We start from the raw sequence: 10,995 nt of genomic DNA on the forward strand, positions 1-10,995 counted from the left end.
CCTGAACAGGCCAAAGTCCGCCCTCCAGAAGTCCATGGTTGCGGTTTTGCTGGCCCCCCTCCTTACTTCACCAAGAATCGAGAATTCCACCATTTCATGGTCGCTAAGCCCAAGATGGCCTCCGACCACCACATCTCCCACCAGTCCTTCTCTGTTTGTAAACAGCAGGTCGAGCGAGGCACCTCCCCCGAGGTGGAATTCATATTGCAGCATGTAGAAAAAAATGCTGCAACAAAAAACAAAACCAAAAAAAAAAAACCAAACAAAAAAGCAGTAGATCCAAGTCCCCAAACATCCCCATCAAAATATCTGATTTTCTCCAGAACTTCCCAGGAACCATCTTAGTGCCAATGCCTAGCGGTGCACACCTTTAAGACGTCTCCAAGAGGGTTAAGTTCAGCTGAAGACCTTAGATGTGCCTTCTCCCACCTTTATTTGCAGGCAGGCCACCAGCTCCTGCCTAGGGGGAAGTTTAGCTGGATCTGCTGTGCGTGGTCACAGTGCCATGTTTGTTTGTGCATTGCTTCTAATAATGCATTTCCTTGAGTAAAGTTTTTCATTTCATATCTTTCCAGGCCCTTTACAATGCAGGGCATGACTTCAAAGGATTGCGTATCTGTATTGACCCAGAACTGAGGACTTAGGTTTGGTACCTCTCAGTGGCATTGGTTACTTGGAGAAACTTTCTGACCCATCTAATGAGGGGCATTATCACAATCATGCCTGATTACTGAGAATATTATTACATTGATAAAACAGTATTTCAGAATCATCTTACAGCTTTTTTTTTTTTAACATTATAGTTTTTATCTGGTCTTTATACGTCTAACTTTAATAAAAAGGTAGATACAGAGGAAACAGAAGCTCTTTGCTTACCGTTTATAAACCTTGATAGATGTTAAAAAATGAGCAAACATCTGGAACAACATCTTCTCACTGAACAGAGAAGCTCCTTCCCGCTAACCTTCCTCCTGACACTTCTCCCAAGTAATACGTCCTGGTGCCATGCAGGATGCACTAGGGTGTCCCACCGGACCTCCAGGTCCTCAAGATGGGTACTGGTCTCCCATAGGTCTTGAGTCACATATACCAGCCCTGAGCAGGACTGATCCCACTTACCACCTCCCCTTCCTATTTTAGACCAGTAAAAATCATTTTCTCCATAGGACTGCAATTCTGGTTAAAAACACAAGATGGTGAACCGTACCCAGACATTCAGCTGCATCATTTTTTCATTTTGCTACCTGTACAAAGGGCTCCTCCTTTTACTAGAAATTAAAGTTCTGGGCCTACCCGGCCTGATTTTAACACTTGGTTGCACAGAATTTCTTAGCTAATACTGGATGAATAAATAATCACTATGTATAGAAACAGTTTGGTAGCGGTTTCTTCCCCTCCATTGTTTCATCCTGTCTCTGTTGGCCAAATTACTATCATATTAAAGCAATTTGTACTATGCAATTAAGGCAATTTATGGTTTCCAGGATATCAATGACTAATTCTGGTAGCCTTGTTTTTCTACCTGCCTGAAGCTCAGTTTCAACATCATGACTGTATGCCATTATTCAAGGCTCCTACAACCACAACGATATTTGTAGAAAGTGTAATTCAAACCAAAGCTGGGTGAAAATTTCCTGAGAAACCTATATTTTCCTAAAAAAAATACTATTCTATAAAACCCCACTTCTCTTACAGGAGGATACATAATTTTGGCAAAAGTCTCAGGTGTTTTCTGGGATATTTTCCAAGATTTAATTTCTGCTTACAACCAAGGAGATGGGTTCCATCCTTCCATGCACACACTTTCTCTTTCCTCCCTCTCTCTCTCTGGGCCAATGAGTATTTAAAGAGGAATGATTTTACTATCAGAGCTTTCTGAGAGAGCTCCCTCCCCAAAGAGCCAGCTTTTGTGCTCTGGATATCCAGCTATGGTGGTTGAGCATGGCAGCAGCAGGAGCTGGAAGAGATATTCTGCATCATGAGGTGCCACCCTGGAGCATCATGCATCCTGCTGGGCTACCGCAGGGTATCCAGGCATTAACCTTCTTACTTTCATAGGGGATTTCAAAAGATTCTGCTTCCCTATTGATGTGGAATAGAAGAAATAGCAGGTGAGATGAAATGCTACCTGGATGATCCTGTTTCTCAGTACAGACTTCAAGGAGAGCTTGGGTCACTCCACTTAGTTGTTCATGTCCCTGGAAAGGCTGAGATGCTTCTGACTATGAGTTTCCCATATACAGATGAGGTCAAAGCAATATGACATTCACTGAGATCCAGCATGTCAAATATCATTTTTCTCCATTCTCTGACTGTATTTTCACAAACTTGTTTTTTATACTGATGCCCTGAGAGTTGTTTCCTTTGTGGTACTAGCACATGCTTTCTGGTATGTGCTGAAGTTACCTCTACAGAATTGTGCTGCTTTTTATGTGTAGTTCAGGCGAGAAGCTAGTAACACCGAGAATTTCTTACAATTTCTATTCTGGTTCCAGATATACTCACAAGAAGCACATATGCTGAGAGTTGATAAGAGCAACTACCCTGGTACAAGTCTAAGTCTTATCTGTGGAGAATGATGTAAGAGCTCTTCAGCAGTTAACTTACATGACAAGGACTTTAAACACAGAGTTTTGAACAAATGTTATGAAGTCTTACGGCTTGTGAAGAAAGAACATTTTTGGTATTTAAAATGCACGAGCTGTGGTAGTCATCTTATCTAATTTGGCTGTCTGAGAATCAGCCTCTGGGCTAAGCAAAATAGAAGGTCTTTCACTTTCAGTATCACAAAGTCTTGCTGAGAGTCATGGGCCTAAATCTTCCCTGGTTTTCTCCATCTATCGGTGTGATAGAGAGAACAACTCTTCCATAAATCTTGCCTCACTCATGTCCTTAACATATCACACCTGCAATAACAACAGGTTAAGCAGCTAAAGCTAAGACTTTATACTAAATGGAAAGCAAGGGTTGGAAACCCTGACATGCCATTAGAAACTTGTGTTGTCAGAATATCCAGTTAATGCCCAAGAACAAAACTGTAGCAAGATGATTGAGCAAGACCAAGCAGCAAAGGGCTATCAGAGCAGGGACAGGACGAGGATGTTCCCCACCCCTGGGCTGTTCTCGGCTCTTCTAGGCCAGGTTGCCAAAAATTGGATTCCTCTAAGTGTAAGGGCCACAGTTAAACTGTGAAAAACAGGAGATGTACTTTCTCATTAAGAAGCTACTTGACAACTACTGTCTCTGCTCTGGGCTGCAAGACATTTAACCTCCGTGCTTCAGTCTCACCGACTGCAACGCAGAGATAAACTGACATAGTCAGGGCAAGGAAGATTAATTAGTGAACTCTGAGAAAGAGCCTATGAAGCACTAAGACCTCTTAATTATAATATCACATTCGGTAGCCACACCTCCAGTATAATTATATCTCAGTTTAACCACAAGTCAAGGGGACACGGGGCACCAGGAGATACAAGGGAGGAAATGACACTCCCTGACACGCTGACCCGCCGGTGATGTCTGAAGGTTCACGGGCTGGTCACTGGGCTCAGTCATCTGGTCTTGGGTCTGTGCAATGCAGCCCATGGGGCTGTTCTCTAGGACTAACAAAGATATTCTGACACCCGCATCAATAACAAGTCTTGAAGAAAGGCAATTTTTAGGAAAAGTTGAGGTAACAGATTGGCATGGAAATACATTAAGGAAATGGCCCATGTTAACTATTCATTCTGTTGCTGATGGGCACCCCAATGCTCAACACGTGTACCTGAAAATGACTCTTTAAAATGCTTATCGTCAGATTTTTGTTTTTTTCCACAGTAACGGAAATGATCATTCCAAATCAAATGATATTTTTCTCTTTCTGTTTTACATCATTAACACTCCTCTGCTTTCTTCTCTTCTCCCACTTCTGCATAAAGTGATGCCAGTAAAAGAGGAAAACCCAAGCTGCCAAACTAAAATCAAATTAAGGCTTTTATTTGTTTTGTTGACAAATTTTGAATGAAACACAATTTTTTTTATTTTATTCATTGACTTTAAAACACCAATTTTTATTTTAGAGCATGCATAACCATTCACCTCTCTTCTTTAAAAAGTTTTTTCCTAATGTAAACATATTCCAGAAACATATACTGAAGATAACAAAGGAAGTACATATTAAACCATGTTATTTTTATTTAGTGATATACAGCATTCTTTGTGCAGGCACATATAACAACTTAAGTTTCCCACAAGGTGATTCCTGAAGGGTCAAAAGCTGTTTATTTTGGCAAAAGTTGAAATGTAGCCCTTGTGATTTTTGCACAGGATTGAAACACTGAAGGGTAAGAGAGAGTTTCTAAGCACTACTGCTTCTGAAGCACAGAAATTACACAAAACCAGTAATTTCAAAGCAAGAATGGATTCACTTCTTGTGCAGATGTGGCAGTGCAACTCTGGCCATATGATGGAGGAGACTTTCCTCCCTCACCCAACAATGTATGAGAAAACATAAAAAAGTCTCCTATTTTTTTGAAGTAGATTCCTAAGTTAGTGCTTTGTTGTTAGGAGTGGTTCCTGTGCAGGTGTCACTGTTTCTTATGTCAGAAGGTGTTTCTCAATATATTGGTTACCGCAAGTGACAAAACTGCTTCTGTTTTCCTTCCTTTTTTATTGTACAGGGTTAATGCATTAGTAACGCAAAACTGTGTTTGACTAAAATGGATAAATCTGAAAGAGAATTGAGCTTTTGCATGAACATTTAATATCCTGGAAATCTATCACATGGAACAATTTAAGTATTCAGTTTAACCACAAGTTCTAGATGTCCTTTGCAACATTCATCCCCAATTTGTGGCTTACACGCAAGCCCCCTTGAAATTTTTTTCACTCCTATGCATGACTCCATACATATTTCCTCAGCCTGATGAGGAGCACAAAATACGATGCTGTTCAAGCACAGTCCGAATGCTAGAATGATTTATAGGAATATTTTTGTCAACTCAGAGGTGTGAAGAATTCTCACCTTCCAACATTTCTGTGCTGGCAGAAGTTCTACTGCACAGAAGCTTATAGCAGCAAAACATGTCCTTCATCACAGATTCTTTGTTAATATTGGAAAAAAAGAGACCAAAAAAGGTCTTCTGCTGCTAAAAGCTGTGTGTCCAGGTAGGAAGAAGTTGGCAGGATGCTCCGTTGGTATATGAATACAGACTTCTCATCTACAAGTAGACTAACTCAAAGTCAAGTTCTGTTTTCACCACCTTGATCCCTAAGGCAATGAAAGTCTAATGATACAAGATTCTAGCCATAAACACTTCCACTAAGTAGAAGAGCCTAATTGGTTGTGACAACAGCGTATGTCAGAGCGAGTCAGTTAATATCTGGCAAGATGAAGATCTGGGAGCACCTACTTTGCACACGCTCTAACTCTTCTAGAAGTGTAAGGACAGCATTGGTTCAAGGCAAAATCTGGGTATCTGAGACAATGGCAGGAAATGAGGCAAACTCCTTACGTCTGAAAGTTTGGTAAATCTGGACACATTTTACTCACAAGCCTTTCCAGATCAAAATCAGGTTTTGAGTCCCCTCCCTGTTATTTTTTCCAAAGCAGGCACTATTGTTGCAACTTGGTGGTTATCTGGCAGGCTTTCCTGGAATTCTGTGGTTTCGTGACTGTCTGGAGAGCTATTGCTGCAGCTTAAAGATTTTTGTTTACCGCTTTACATACCTGGAGGAGGAAGCTCAACTCTTTACCTTCTCTCCTTCCCCAGGCACCTATACTAAGTGGATTGTTTACATGCAGAAATGGTGCTATCTAGTACACTGTTGTCTCAGCTAACCCTGTTCCTAGGAGAAATTAAAGCAGCCCTTGTTTAAGATACCTATTTATTTTTATTACATATTTGCCTTTACCTATAAATAACAGGCACAGGATCGTGTGGTTATCTTCAGGATGTGCTAGAAGTAGTCATGCCCAAAAAGCTTTTTCCAAAGCCCATTGGAGACAATGGAATGAGTGGGTCTGATTGACACCTTTCAGTGACACAAAAGATGGAACGTGTTTCATTTGCCAAAACATACACCCAAACTTCTCGCTGCCATTCAGTGAATTTTCTGATGTCTCCTTACTATTTTAAGAATGGTACTTGACATTGAAAACATAAAGGTAACCTGACCAGGTGCCCTGCAGTCCCAAAGGAGACTTCTCAAAAGACAGACTGATGCTTTGACATCTCTTCATAGCACCCTCATCTCAGCCAGTTGAGGACAATGTTTGCAGTTAAGGCACTGGTGCTGGACCATAGCAGACAGGAGTCCTGGTGTCAAACTTCTTGAGTCTCCCCTGGAAAGGATCCTGGAATAAGTCAGGGTCTGATCCTCAGACTGCGGAGGATTCTTTGCTTCAATTCCTCACACCTGAAACAGAAATTATGTTTTCTCAATTTAATAATCTGCTATGCAGCTAAACTAGCTAAAGTCTGTGAGAATTTTAGGAGGAATTCATCTCATCTAACTTTAAAGGTCTACGGAGTTAGTCCTTTTTATATTTGAGAAAGAGGAAGAAAGAAAATGAAAGTGTGAGATGGAAATAAACCATTTTTACCTACTTTGGGTATCTGTATTAAGATATGTTTAATTATACTCCTTAAGTAGTCATTCCCCTTATCTCTAATAAAGTAAGCACCAGCTCACTGAGATAAATGTAGACATCTACAATGTTCATTTCTGCAGATGCCACATGGAATTAAAAGCTAGGAACTCCACTTTCTCCTATTTAGTAATACAAGAAATGTATTATTGCAGAAACCTTAAAAACATTTGAAGTGTGCTATCATGTGTCCTCTTAGACTTCTCTTGTTCTAAATAAAAAGAAAACTTTCAGTTGTTCTTTCTGGTTCATTGGGTAGAAGGCAGATATGCTGCGGGTGGGTAATGTACCTTCTTTAGACGATGATAAGTTATTTGTCCAGTTCTAAGCAGCTCAATCTGGAGGTTTTTGTGGTCAATGGGGAGGAGGAGAAAATAGTCCAAAACTAGTAGGATGAAGCATAGGCCTGGAAAAGCCTCAGGCCATAACGGGAGTCACGATGATTAGTTTAGACCAGATGCTTAACATTTACTCCTTTTTTTGTGATAAAGTGGTTACTCAGTTTTTTGTGATAAAGTGGGAGGCAGTCAACATGAACTAACTCATGAGGGAAAACCTGGATATAGTAATTGAGGGATGACTGTTAACTATAAAAGTGAAGTTGTAATCAAATGTCACCTCAGGATGTAGCACACATTTCCAGAAAAGAGAAGAGCTAGTCCTATTTTACATGATAATTGGTGAGAAGTTATTTGAAATTCTGTTTACAGCTCTAGTTATTTGGCATTAAATAAGCTGAACTTAAGCCCCAAAAGAAGAGGTATTAACATATTCAGGAAAACAGACAGTCTGCGATATCAGAGAAAACCAAAGAGCCCACTTGATTAGAAAGTCAAAAACTGAAAGGGAATATGATTGCTCTCTACAAACATCAGAAGGGCTAAAAAAAATGTAAAAGCTGCTTGAGCTACCAGATATTTTTATCACAAGACCAAGACATATGCACTGTATTAATAAATTTAGTGAAGAAATCAGTTTCTAAACATTAAAACGAGAAAGGTCAGCAGCAGCCTTCCAACTGAATGAAGAAGGACATAAAAACATTACAAATAGCGGACAAAACATTTATGGAAGGGATTATGTGATAAGCTACCTACAATTCCAGGAAAAGTCCTCAATGACCTAAAAATTCCCTGTGTGCCTAAACAGACAAATGCTGGGTGATTGAAAAAGTAAAAAATGTCAGTCACAATAAATAACGTTGGAAGCAGCCATCATGCTTCTTCCACAGATTGTAGCAACTGAGTGTTCATGAGGAAATCAGCTTATAAATGGGAAAAGAGAGAGGAGACAATGGAAAAAAAAAAAAAGAAATGTATTAAGAACCAGGAGGGAAAAGCGAAATGAAAGCAAGCAGTAGAATGTGAAGACAGGGAGACAAACCATGAGATAAGGGAGAGGCCATCCAAAAATGCAGAAAGTTTGCTGGACAGGCAAAAATCACCAGAAATATGAATGGCCATCCAAGCCTAGTTTTTAATAACGGGCACCGAGGAGGTTTTAAGGCACTGAGGGCACTCATAAGCTTTGATGGCCCTGACCAGCCTCCCTTGAAGCCTCTCCCACCGCCTGCCCATGGCCCCAGGAGCCCCATTTTGGCTCAGCCCGTCTCATCTCAATGTACCTGTCTCTACTCTTGTTTTTTGCCCTGCTTCCTGGATGGGTCTTGGACCATCCTTTATGTAATCAATAAACATAAGGATGGGTGCTTTTGAAACACAACAACAATCCAGACCATTTTGACATAATATTGACCATAATATGTCATAAACCAAGCTTAAATCTTTGGAGTTTAGATTATTCCAGTAGCCTCACACTAACAGCCATTGCAGATCTAGCTAGGCAGATCAGTTGAACAAACCAGTATAAAAGATTTTTATCCAGCCCTATATGAGTTATTTAATGCTGGTAAGCATATGTTTTAGATGTATCTGGAAAGTGTCTAAGAATGTGGCATCTAATGAGCTATGGCATGAAAACTTGTATCTTCCACAGGTTGGTATGAACAGTTCAGAGACTGGACTGTTCCACTGAATTTATTTTTCCTTATATGCCCATATTTATTTGCTCTCAATTCATTGTAGTACCTCCAGTGTTGGCTTGTCCCAGAAGGAATGTTGTATTTTAGATAGTAAGTTGGGTTGCAGCTGTTCATTGAATTTGTGCTTGGCCCATCGCAAGGAAATAATAAATTCATCTTGTCAGTTCAATAGCACAGGACTACTTCTGGGTGTTCAGTGATTTAGTACCTACTTCCTGGTAACTAAAAAACAGTCATGTAAATTAATTATGAAGGTCACAGATCATGTTTTCCATTTGGTCAGCATTCAAACTACAAGCAAAGAAGTCCCTACTTGCCTAATATTCAGACAACTGAGGGAGATGTTAGTTGTACATAGGAAAAACGAACAATATGGGAGTTTCTCGTAGGAGTTTTTTTATGTACTGATTGGTCTACTTATATTTGCGACTTGTGCCAAGTTCATACTGATTAGAACTTGTGGATCAGTGTCAACACACATACAAAATGCACAGTTTATGTTGGGTTTTAACTTGTGGTGTCTCAGAGTTTACAGCACTCACTGAGTCATCGAAATCAGATATTTACTGTTGCTCTATCTTGACAAATCCTCATGTAGGTCAGACCAATTCTTTCATGCATTGCCACTAAATGGCACCTTGCTGCTGTGCCACTAAGAACATTACAATTTGGCCTCTCAGAGGCTGATGTTTATATAAATTATGAAAGTCCCACACATAGCAGGAGGTCTTCTGGGATCAGCTCCCTGGAGCCTGTTTCCTACAGTCTCGGTATGCAGATACCCTCTCCGATCTGGCTGCTGTGGATGGATTGTTGTACAAAAGTAGCACTAGGAGCTATATTAGTTAGGGAAATTGAAGCTAACACATCTTTTCATTAAGGAATATTCCCTAACCACCGTCTTTGACTTATCATGCATGCATTGCAATTATTGCAGCAAACAGCATTATCTTATCACTTAAGATTTCTGTACCACTTGTGTACTCTGCAAGATTTAGTGGAGAGAGAAGTACTTAACCTTCTCAATAGGAGGGCACGATGAAGTGGAAGAGATGGGAATAGGCCCTCTTGCTGAAACAGAAAGCATGTCAAGTTTTCCTGTAGGCATCACTTTGGTGATGTGGCCTTTCCTTACAGCAAATGGAGCACACAGGACCTTTGCAGGAATAGCACAGCGTTGTACTGAGCCAAATTGTAACTGTAAAAGACCATTGGGGGCAAAAAAAAAAGAGGATTTATAAAGCTGAAAGGAGTTAATCTAGTTTTCAGCAAACAAGGAAATGGAAGTCACACACAAAATTTACAGATAATGGAATAGACACCTTAAAACTCAGAAACAGAAAATTGGTAAAAAACTTGATATGAAGAACAAAAGTTCCTGGGCCACAAGACAGGGATTGTAATGTAACTTGTCACAGACAAGGCAAACAGTTGAATATACTTACCATTGCAGTTACATCACCTAATGTCATAGCTCTCTAGAGTCACTGTTTCTCAAAAGGACTTTTTTTTGCCATTATTCCTCACAGGGAAACAGATCCCCACCCATGTGCAAACTGAGGCACCTAAGTTGATCATTTAAATTATTAAAGTGGTATATATGATCTGTGCATAAGCCCAGAAAAATATCTTGTATATGTCTAGAAAATACTTTCTACAATGTGGCATTTGGAAGCAAGGCAGGGGAAAAGCCACTATGTAAATGAAACTGTTAGGGAAGAAAAGAATTGGTAGAGAAAATTCATATTACTTGCTAGGAAGGGTGAAACTAATAAGGGAAATCAGCATGTTATAGAATCTGTGCAGTTTCATAGATGAACAGGACTTTTACCCAGAGCTGAAAGTCCACTTAAATTTTATCTCAACTGATAAACATAGAAGGGGTTGCTAGAAACTGTTTTGAAGACTCCTCTGTGCGTAATGTGATCTTCAGGTAAAGGTAATTCAGAAGAATACATAACTTCCTTGACACTGGAAAACAACCCTCCAAACTCCGTGCTGCCAATAACTCTATAGCTAGCACAGCTAAGAAATCCTGTAAACAACATTGAAAAATAATTATTTTCAGGTGCATCTTTCCAGTTTTCTTTTTTAACAGCATCCCCCCTACTGAGCTTCTACCAAAGCCTTTGCTTTGGTAGAATAAAACTTTCTGTTTCCATTTAAATCTTGTCCTATGTTTTGGGAAATTTTTGTTTTGATTAACATGAATATAACAATAACACATTGAAGGTGACAAATCTAAGTCAAGTGATGTTGTAGAGTGTCTGCAATGCAAGAAAACTTGGAGATCGCTCAGATTGATATGCACTTGCATTTGCTG

This window comes from Aptenodytes forsteri, unplaced genomic scaffold (genome assembly GCF_000699145.1).
Source record: "Aptenodytes forsteri isolate BGI_AS27 unplaced genomic scaffold, ASM69914v1 Scaffold57, whole genome shotgun sequence".
Classification (NCBI taxonomy): Eukaryota; Metazoa; Chordata; class Aves; order Sphenisciformes; family Spheniscidae; genus Aptenodytes; species Aptenodytes forsteri.